Here is an 11,685-nt window from a genome sequence, read left to right on the forward strand (position 1 = left end):
TTCCACTTTTAGCTTCCTAGTGATGCTAGGAACCTAATGTGCTTTCTTGAGTTCCCCTTTTCAATTACTTGATCACCTCTGTTTAAATTTTGCCCAGAATTTATGTTGATTTTCACAGCAGGTAAAGCATTTTATGAATACCCATGGGATTTAATTTCCACACATTCTTGCCAATACTTGTTTGGCCTTCTGGATTATAATCACTTTAACAAGTGTACTAAAGTTTTAATTAAAATGCATTTGAATTTACTTTTTTACAACAAATTAGATACAAGGGTAATTTTATCTCCATGAGCAAAATTTAAAATCTTCACTTTTACCACTTTATTTTAAAATATTGTAATACACACTGCTTTTCACTATTCTGACCTATCTCATTTTGGAAGCACTATTATTTTCTGGTACTTTAATAAAAGTGAGGTAAAGGAAAGCAAAGGACTTTGGTAAGATGCAAAATGCTTCTAAGGAACGTTACTAAGAATTCAGGTTCTTTCACAGAGCTTGGAAGCTGGTAGACTTGACAGAAAATAAATAATCATTAGCAATTCTCTTACTTGTTTCCTTGTAAGCTTCTGGTGTATTAACTGCTTCCTTTATTAAACAAAAGAAAATGCCTAAAAGGAGCAATCATCTTTTAACTTCCACCACTCTGTTTCACTAGTCAATCTGCGTTAAAAAACGTAATAGATTAAAGCTTTAGTTTGCTTTTCTAAAACCAAAACTTTTATAATTAAAGTTATTTCACTTGGAGTTGAACATGGTAGCACATTCCAGTAATTCCAGAACATGGGAAGCTGAAGCAGGAGGATCCCCTTGAGTTTTGAAGACAGCCTGGGCTCCATACAGACTTTGAAACCACCCTGAATTACATAGTAAGAGCATGACTTAGAAAAGGAAAACAAAATTTATTTGAATTGACTGCATCTTCTACCAATCATGCTTAATTATTTTTACTGAAGATTAGTTTTGTGTACATGACATCTATAGAGAAAAATCTTCCCTCAGAATGTAAGGGGAAATTTCCTAGAACTTCTCTGGATACAAAAGTTGTCGGATGCTCATGTCTTTTGTATACACACTTCAGAAAAAGAAGATTTTGTATGAATATTTTAATACTAGATGTGCTGAGACACCATGAGGTTCATACAAGTTACCTTTGACCTCTTCAATGACGAGAGCTCCTCACAGCGGTGACCACGGGCTTCCAGGCATTGATTAGCACAGCGAACTGCTGCTTGCTGACCTTCGTAATTAAATTGCTGCAGGTGAATTTTCAATTTCTTCTCTAAGAGGAGACAGTGAAGTGGGTTTCTGGACATTCTTGGGGATCCTTCATAGGAGGGTTACACCATCTATACCATACTGTTTTTCTTTTCCTGCAATGTGCATACATTTTTGGTGGAATATATATATATATATATTCCACATGTATAAGGTATGATTGAAAAATTTGCATGCATAAATTTTAAAAAAGCACTATTACAGTAACAGACACACTCCCATGTGTCCCCCTCAAAATCCTTCCCAGCTGTGCACACCCTCCTCCCACCATCCTGGCCGCTGTCCACAGCAGCTCTGGAGTCCTCTTTCCTGAGGGTCTTTAGCTGCGCCATCCCGGCTTCCTCGATGTCCTGAGTGAACTCAAAACAATGACCTTTCCCGGTCATCGTGACCTTGGAGAGGAGCCGGGAGTCGCACGGTGCCAGATGCGGTGACTCAGGTGGAGGAGGACACAGCGTTGTGTGTTTACGAGCTGCCTTTCCGTTGGACAGTGCTCGGCAGAGCAGTCACTGTGTTTGTGATCACACCTGGTGAAGACCCTCAGGAAAGAGGACCCCAGAGCTGCTTCGGGAAGTGGCAAGAACAGTGGGATAAATGTGTGCAAGGATAGGGTGAGGATTCTGAGGAGGATTCACAGCAGTGTGTCTTCTACCTAATATTTTTTAAATTTAACTATTTGCTATATATTTTGATCTCGTGTCTCCTACATGGATCTGGAGAGAGAGAGAGCAAGAGAGAGAGAGTTGCCAATTGTGATAATTGTCCTTGACTTTTGCCTTTAACTTTTATCCTCCGTGGTTTAGCAGCATCTAGTTGCAAAACAAATGAAATCCTGTATTAGAATGCAAATGTACCCACATGCCTTAGATGCAGATGCCACCGGCATACTTCAAAGAAACAGAGACCCCAAGGAGATGCATATAAATAGGGAAAGAGAGACTGAGTATGAAGGATGGAGACTGAGAAATCCCACCCGCACCCGGACTGTAACCTGCAGATCCAAAAAGGCTGCAGAGAGAGAGAATCTAGTGGGCATCAGAGGCTGAAAAACTGAAGAAGCCCGTAGCCACGGGCCAAAGAAAACGGATATCCAGAAAAATTCCCTCTTCCCTACCTTTTTGTTTTCATTTTCTCCCTGCACTGAATGGATTGGCTGCCAGCTGCCCGCATTCCTGAGGAAGCCCTGTCTTGCTTAACTCTTGCCCTCTCTCCTGGCTCAGACACTGCCCTTCCTGTTCTGCAAACATCCACACACAGAAACACAGAAAGGATTTCGGACCGAGTCTGCTTGTTTCCCACATCTTTACGGGGAGCCCAAACCATGAAGGTCCACAGCAGTTGCCGTTATTTAACTCAGAGGTAGTGTTTCATTTCATCACCTCCAGGAAATCATATTGTAAAGCTGCTTCTTTCTTTGAATCCTCACAGCAAAAACATAGTCTCTATGTTTCCTTGAAATCATTGCTCAGGGTGGGGAGGGAAATCCCATTTCTCCTGCCATGGACTTCCGATGATGTCTTGCATTGTTATTGGACCCTGAGGGGAAACCAGACTTTATTTGGGCCACCTAACAATGCCAGGACATTGCACAAAACTGTAAAAAAAAAAAAAAAAGAAAGAAAGAAAGGAAAAGGAAAAAGAAAACTACCTGCTCTACAAATACAATTTTTTATCCTGATAAAATCAAAATATATCAATTGCTGTACACACTCAACATGATTGATTTCATCAGTTCATGAATTGATAAATTAATATTCTCTTGCTTAAACATAAAGATCCAGAGATGTTTAGTGTTTTCTACCTTGAGTGACTGTGAAAACCCAGATTGAAGTTCAGGAAATCGATCCTAACCCTGACTCCAGACTTAATCTTAACCCAAATACTTTGTCCCACAGAACTGGTTGTTGATTTCTGCTCCTCAAAAGAAAACTTTTATGGTAACCCATGCAGATCTTGGGGCAGAAAAAAAAATGCAATTTATTAGCGTCTCGATTTTTGAGGAATTAGCATTGCCTGGGGGCTACATTAAGTCTCTTTACCAAAGGACCTAACTACGTTTTCTTTATTTTCATGAATCCCACCTATGATTGGTTTTGTTTTAGTTGTTTTTAGTTTAACAATGTACAAAGCATAGCCCATTAGATTTTTGAGTTTTTTAGATTTTCAATAAATGCTTGTACATTCCCTAGCTTCCTACTCTTTTCCCTACCATGGAATCACAAAATAAATTCACCATTAATGCTGTTTTCTAATAGAGTAACATCATTATAATTTCCCTTTCTGATTTACAGTAAAAAAATGACTCCCTCCTGTGGGTGGAATTTCAATGCCTTCCTTATTCTGTTAACCTGCTTGCTCCTATATTCTGTCCCTTCTAAGTCTTGAAAGTTAAATTTCTCCACTTAAATTTATAGGCACATTATAATCTAGACAAAAAATTACATATATAAATCCAACTCAAAGTCTTATGAGAAACAATAGAAAATTTACTTACTAATATGGATGTAACCCACTAAATCAAAATATCAAACAGAATTAGGCGAAGAAAATAATTTGTCATAACTGGACAAGTTTAACCTATGCGTCTAAGAATAATAGATTTTCAGAAAGTTTTATGAATAAAATCAACCTCGTGTACTAAGTGAAGAGCAAACATCATAACAAAAAGCATTCAGAATATGTAATTTCAGAAAGTGTAATTTCAGAAAGTATAATTTCGGAAAAACATTTAAAATTTAAATTTTAAATTTTAAAAAATTTTGAGAAACTTTAGTAAACTCAAAAAGCTGTTTAACGTGATAAATGCTACCTTTCAAAACTGGAGAGAAAATTAAATGGATTGAGGATATGAACAAAACAATGTGAAAATATTTCGGCCTTTCGGAGCTACATCGAGGGCCTAGAATGTTTTAATTAGACTAAAGTTATGTGAGGCCCCTATGTGCTTGAAAAAGATTTCCCATTAAACTTAGTTTCAAAAGAAGATGTTTCACACCAACATAAAAAAAAAAAAATCATAATTGCTCGTCAGGTGTCAGGAAATGAGATTCCGGAAAGCAAAGCTATCGAGTGAGTCACCACCTTCCAATCGAACGCTGAGCATTTCACCAGCAACTCCTATGAGCCTGGGAATTTGTTTTTAAAACTGCTGAGCAAGACTTATGACTATCCACATACAAAGACCCTGGCTTTTTCTTTGTTATTTGAAGATGTTGAAAAGACGAAGAAGGAAGGAAGGAAGGAAGAAGAAAGAGGCTTCCTGGGCCACCATACAAAGTAATTAACCAAATCGTAGTGTTTTCCATTAAAATGACTTGCAGCACACACTGTAAATTGAATTTAAAATGTATTTTGCTTATCATAACTATGTAATTTTCTTTAGGTGATAAGCCCGTATTATTTTCCTCTTCTTTTGATTAACTAATTAAAAGGTGCGATGTTCTTAAAAGTAGTAAAAATAAATCTCAACATTTTTTTTTTTGGTACCAGGGATCAAACTCGGGTCCTTGCACTTATGAGGCCGGCGGCGGAACCACTGAGCTAAATCCCCGGTGCTCAACACCCTCAACATATTTTAAAAACCCTACTTTCTGCTCTTCCTGGCTTTAGAAATAACAAGTGAATGATAAACCATCTATTCCTCGAGGTCACTGGAATTGATATCCTAGAGAGGGGAAGTGAGATTTTCTTCAGGTGATCAAACAATGCCATACTTAGTAACCCTGGGAAACCTGAATTTATACCAAAACTATTCATGGCAACTAAAAAAATAAATCCAAGATACAGCCAAGTAACACTGGCTTTAGATCATGATTTGAACTTTTTTTATTGCCCTGTTTTGTTTTGTTTTCGTTTTTTGAGACAGGGTCTGGCTATATAGTCCAGGCTGGCCTTGAACAACTCATGGAGATCCTCCTGCCTCAGCCTCCCGAGTGCTAGGATAGCAAGTGTGTGCCACCAGGCCTGCCTGGACTTTCTGACTGTCGAGAGCCGATGGGCAACTTGGCTGATTTTCCTGTTACCTATTTGAAGAGGAGAAGCTGATTGCAAATATCTCCCTGCCTAGCCAAGTTGCAGTATATGGATGAAAATAAATTTAAAAAGGAGTCAAGAATGTCTCCCTCGGGAATCCAGGATGCTCAGCTAGCCTGGGAGTCTTCCTCTTCCCTACCCAGCTACCACAAAAATGATTTGTGATTTGGGGAGCTGTACAAAGCTTGTCATCCATACCTTCTGGGTGCCTGAGGCAGGAGGGTCACAAATTCAAACCCAGTCCAAAGGAATTAGCAACTTAACGAGAAGCCATCTACATTCTGTCCAGTATTATGAAGGAGTAACTTTATCGACTATGCAGGCTCCTCAGGGAAAAGCGAATGTCCCAAGGGTGACCCTACATGCACACCTAGGGTTCCAGCAACCACACACCCTCAGCACTGAAAGACAATTGCAACACGGTGCCCAGGGTCTCCGACTGTCCCCCCAAGGGCAGTCTCTCCCGGGTCTCTGAAGGGGATCTTGCACTTCGCCTCTTTACCCACAGGAACTTTTTCCCCCTGTCCACAATTGCAAAGCTGGCCATCATTTCAACCTTTTTATTTTTATTTCTTGAGGCTTACTTTTTATTTTATTGGTATATTTTACATATACAATGTAATGACATTCCTCATTGGAAATTTGCACCTTTACATAATCTCTCTGGGTTCTAATTTTTTCCCCCTTCCCCTGCCCTCCCTTCAACCCCTCCATCCCTCCCTGTTTACAAAGACTTTGTTTCCATTTTTTCATTTTCTCATATTAATTCCATTCCCTTCTTTCCTTTCCCCTACCCCTCCCACTTCCCCTTCCCCTTTGCCCCTTTTCTTCCTATTTCACTTTATCTATTATACGTCTTAGTCCTTATTTACACTTTCAATTTCTCACACTAGAGAAACTATTCGGTATTTACACATGTGGGTCCTACTTATTTCACTTAAGAGTATCATCTCAATATGCATCCATTTAGCTATCAATGTCTCTAATTTCTTGTTTGTCATGGCTGAGTAGTACTCCATTTTATAAAGAAACCACATTTCCTTTCCAGTTTCCAGATGATGGGCATTTGGGCTGTTTCCAAGTTTTAGCTATCACAAACTGTGCTGCTATGAACTTGGGTGCACATATATCACTGTGGTGATTCTTTTAATTCTTTGGGGAAGATCCCCAGCAGGGGAATAGTGGGGTCAAATGGGACTTCCAGTCTTAGTTCTTTAAGGAATCTCCATACTGATTTCCACAGTGGTTGCACCAGTCTGCACTCCCACCAGCAGTGGAGCAGGGTTCCTCTTTCCCCACGGCCCCGCCAGCATTTGTTATTGGCTGATTTCATGATAGCAGCCATTCTTTCTGGGGTGAGGTGGAATCTCAGCGTTATTTTCATCCCCATCTCTCGAATGACCAGTGATGTTGAGCATTTTTTCTTATGTTTATTTGCTATTTCTACTTCTTTGTCTGAGAAATGTCTGTTCCTTTCAGATGCCCATTTTTGGATTGGTTCTTTAAATTTGGGAGGACTGCTCATTTTAAGTTCTTTATAGATTTGAGATAGCTTCTTTTTATTTTTAAAAAAAAGAAATAAATACCTTGGCTGCGATGATATAAAGGTGATAAGCAGGAAAGTAACTGGGCCGGCTGCCATTCTTCCCAAGGTCAAGAGAAAAGAGAAATGAGATGGGGAAGTGTTGAGCTAGGAGAGAAGTCCACGCCACCCTTCAAGTTCACTTGGCTGAGAATGAACTGCGGAATAGCACTGTTTTGTTTGTCTGGAAAAGAAATAACAATATTCAACACTAGTTTTAATGTGGTCAGTTCTGGGGACGTTGTTTTAATCATTCAGACCTGAGTCAGCCAAAAGACCCTAGTATTATTTTATCTCTTCAAAATGGAAATATTTTGTTTCAAGCAAACATCAGCAACCTTTCTCTCTCTCTCTCTCTCTCTCTCTCTCTCCCTCCCTCCCTCTCTCTAGTGGAAATAGAACACAAAATCTTCTCAGCTCCCTTTTTCATTTTCTATTTTGATACCAGTCTCACGTTATTAACATGCTGAGTTGCCCAGGCTGGGCTTAAACTTGAGATCCTCCTGCCTCAACCTCCCAGAGTACTGGGACTAGTAGTGTGCACCACCACACCAGGCTTATGTTTGATATTCTATGTGACAACTCTACAATTTTCACATCTATGACTAAGTTTTCAAAAATAGAAAAGAAGTGGCAGCCAATACTTTCAGGAAATTCCATACCAACGTAAAGTAAACCAGTCCATTTGCTGTGTTGCTACATAAAGAAAAATCCCCTCTTCATATCAAAAGGACACATTAATTTAATCAACTCCGTGCTGAAGCTTTAGACATTCAAAGTATCATGAATATCATTCATGGATCATTGAACCACTGGGTCAGAATGTAAATATCATATTGCATTTCCCCAAGAACCTTATCTTCAAGCATTTATGCTCTCAACTTCATTTCCCACATCATAATTTAAGCACATTCTTTAAAATTCTGAAGGATAGATGGGTTTTCTGATGACTTTTGTTGTATTCTCTTGGAAAATTATCTCTTCTTTAGAGCCTTGCTCTGAACTACAGTAGAATAAACATTGGAGAAAGTATACCCCTGCCAAACCTCTCAGTTTATCTAATTTTAATATGGTTTCATATATTGCTTTGGTAAGGTTTAGCTCTTCACTTAATAGACATCATTTCACAGTTCTTCTTTCTCCTTCTTTGACACTCTCAAATTTTCCTTTCTCTGAATACACCCAAAGAGAGAAAAAACACCCCATCATTGCTAATTTCATCAAAACTTGTTCATTTCTACTTTTCAAAACCTTGATATTTCCTAATGCTATCTTCTGTTACACAAAAGTTATTTTTCACTCACAGCCTTAGATTTCTTTATCTATATCAAGAAAATCACCATGTTGCCTTACAATGCCGCAAACTAAATTTTTCCAGTGCCCTTACTTTATATTTTACTGTACAAAAGAAGATAAAATCTGTAGATTATGACCTAAAATCTACAAGAATACCCAAATCTGTGTTGTTGATAAATATCCTTTTGTTTTGAGACCATTTTCTCCTTTGCTCAGTTCCTCTAAAGTCCTTTAAATGATGTCTTTTTTAAACATACATATAATAATGTGCATTATATAACATAAAAACATATAAGATACATTATAGAGTGTTATGGTTTGGATCAAAAATCTCCCTCAAAATGTTCCTGCATTCAGAAGTTAAGCTTTTGAAACATGATCACATCATGGATATGATCAGATCACAGTCAATAGTGATTAATTTATTTATGAACTAATATCTAAATGTTCTATTAGGAGTCTATTAGAGTCTAGTTGGAGGGACTGGTCATGAGGTATGATCTTGGGAACTCTGTCTTGTCCCTGGTCCCTTTCTTTCTGGTTTTTGTCCTGCCCTCTGCTTCCTAACCACCATGATGTGAGTGTCTTTCCTCCACCACTCCTGTCCACCGTAATGTTCCTGCCATGGACTGAACCCCCTGACACCATTGGAGCAGCCAACCATGGACTGAACCCTCTGAGACCATTGGAACAGCTAACCACGGACTGAACCGTCTGAGACCATTGGAGCAGCCAACAAAATGTCAGGCATTTTTGATCCAACAACGGGAAAGAAAGGTAACAATACACTTATCAAAACACACTGTTCATGACTTAATATGGGTCACATGACACATATAGCATACCATGGATAATAGCATCAATATCTAAGACTGATAGTTTATATAGAAGAGAGGTTTATTTGGATCATGGATTTGGAGGCTGGAGGTCTGAGAAAACCATGCTGGAATGGGGATCCTTCTGCTGAATCTTAACATGGTAGAGAACATTCCATGGAGACACAGAGCAAGTGTTATAGCTTAGGTCTCCCGTCTTCTTTTTCTAAAGCAACTAAGTTCAATATTGGAGCCAGTCCTTTTGACTTCAGTGAATCCTAATTCCTGCCCAAAGATCCTTCCTTAAATTACCATCAATCTACAACTTTGAGGATGACTTTTCCAACAAATGGACTTCTGTGGATCACATTCAACCCATAACCGTGACTCTGAACCTGAACATGATCACGGAAGTAGCCAGAGGACCTGAAATGCAGGATTCCCATCTTTTGGGAATGCACCAACTTTCTTTACGAATGACAGATTTTCCTTGGTGCTCAGATTCAGCCAGGTACACTTGGAGTTGAGGAATGGTCAGGAGTGTCAACCTCTCCCCGTGGCTGCTACACTGGGGAAATTGCACCTGAGTCTCGGTCTAGATTCATTCTCAAGTTCAGCAAGTTGTGTGTAAGTTGTGTGTAAAAGTTCCCATAGAAAATATCCTTGCATTTCGGCCACAAATCATTCACCACACACTCAAAATGTAAGTCCTTCTCCCTAATTATGTCCTACTTCTCCATAATTATGTTCCCTTCCATCATTCCTGTAGGAATATCTCTATTTGGTGTGATCATTTCCCCTTATTGCCTCTGTAATTCTGTATCCAACTGGCTTGCAGCTGTCTTTTGGGGGGATCTATTCCTTTATCTATTAGATGCATATCATCAAAGAGATCATTGGTTCAACTTGCAGCCTGTTCTTGTAAGCAAACTCTGGTATCTGCTATCTATTAAGTAGCATTTATCCTCTTCCTTACAAAAAGCCTCACTGTGATTTGTTCTGTGTGTGTAGGTTTATTTTCCTTATCTTTCCTTTTGGACCACATAAGTCTTTTTAAACACTAGCTTCAGGTCCTCCTACCTTTAACTTCTCAGTGTCTACTTGGACCTCCTACTGGGGAGGGTTGTGGGGTTTTCTCACCCCTTTTCTTTCAATGCTGCACTGAACATTGGTTTTGTTTATAGATTCCTTTCCTGATTCTCTTTTAAAAGCCTTCAGACCTTGAGACTCTAAACTGAGCACTTCCTAAACAACCTTCCCCATATTTGTTATTTCTTAGCACCAATACACACTTTTGTCACTCTTGGTTCAAACCCATCTCCTTCTTTCTTCTTTGAGACCATTCCCAACAAAGTCAGCTGTAGCACCCTTATCCAGATCTTCCTTGTGCTGTAGTGCACTTCATGAAATTAGTAGGAATCAGTGTTTACTTGGATTCTCTATTCCCTTTGCGTATCACATGACCAGCATCTTGTGATAATTAGCTCTGTTTATGCACACTTCTGCATCTATAAACATCATTTACACTCTATTAAAATTTATCCACCCAGATACTAGAAAAATATTTACCCACTATCTGCTTTGTTCCATGATTCATTGAAAAATGACCCTTCTATGGTGTTACAGGTTAAACAGGAAGATTTCCCAAGCAGTCCATATTGAAACCTTGATCCCACTAATGCCATGGTCACAGGGGGCACCTAGAGAGTGATTGGCTCAGAAGGGTGATGACCTCACAAAGCCCCATTGATGACATCATCACTGAATGGGCCTCTAGGAGATGGAGCCCACTGAGATGAAGCAGGTCATTGAGGTGTGTCTTTGAAGATTATAAGTTGTCTATTTCCTCTCTCCTTCTTCCTTCCTGGCTGTCATGAGGTGAGCAGTTTTTCTCCACCATTCCCTTCTGGCATGAAGTTCCTGCCTTGGAGCCTGGCAGTCATAGACCCAACCCTCTGAAACCATGAGTCAAGACAAAATTTTTCTCCTTTAACTTTTCTCTGGTGTTTCATCACAGTAAAGAAAGAGTGAATAATATACATGCTGATGGGTGTCTTACTGAATATCTGAGAGGACAGAAGAGCCAATAGTAGGTACCTAGAACTTACTGATCCTATAATTAAAAGTTTAGGGTGGGGTTTTAGCTCAGTGGCACCATGTCTGCCTCGCAAGTGGAAAGTCCTGAGTTTGATCCCCAGTATCCCCCCAAAAAAATTAAAAAATAAAAAGCTTGTACCCTTTCAAAACATCTCTCCATTTCCTCCACTTAGAATTAACTTTCACCTATATCAAGTCATTGTACCATAAATCTATTTCCAAATATTTTCAAATTCTGAAATCCTGGAGATGGGGTTGAATCTATACCTTTTTTTTAGTATAGGTCACACTATTCAGTGTACAACATGCATAGGTTAAGAGCCACTCTCCCCAACCAGGAGTGGTAGCATACACCTGTAGTCCCAGCATACTGGGAGGCTGATGCAGGAGGATCAGGAGACTGAGCCCAGCCTGGACAATTTAGTGACTTAGTAAGATGCTTTCTACAGAATAAAAAAATAGGAAAGAACTGAGGATGTGGTTCATTCTGAAGACTCTTAGTTCAGTCCTTGGTACAGAAGAAAAAAATTACTGTCTCCAGGGTTTACAAAACTCCAATGCTGACACTCATTTCCTGGATGA

General features: G+C 39.3%; 1 long non-coding RNA gene across 1 annotated transcript; it reads right to left on the bottom strand.

Annotated features, from left to right (window-relative positions):
* Positions 1-1,132: 1,132 nt before the first annotated feature.
* On the bottom strand, positions 1,133-10,681 carry LOC110346173 (uncharacterized). Its single transcript, XR_002390038.2, has 3 exons — positions 10,576-10,681; positions 6,900-7,079; positions 1,133-1,376 (listed from the first exon to the last, which is right to left on the bottom strand). It is a non-coding gene; the product is annotated as an uncharacterized LOC110346173 (long non-coding RNA).
* Between the last annotated feature and the right edge of the window lie 1,004 nt (positions 10,682-11,685).

This window comes from Heterocephalus glaber, unplaced genomic scaffold (assembly GCF_053883595.1).
Source record: "Heterocephalus glaber isolate CG9 unplaced genomic scaffold, H.glaber_assembly_v1.0 deba00001072, whole genome shotgun sequence".
NCBI classification, from domain to species: domain Eukaryota; kingdom Metazoa; phylum Chordata; class Mammalia; order Rodentia; family Bathyergidae; genus Heterocephalus; species Heterocephalus glaber.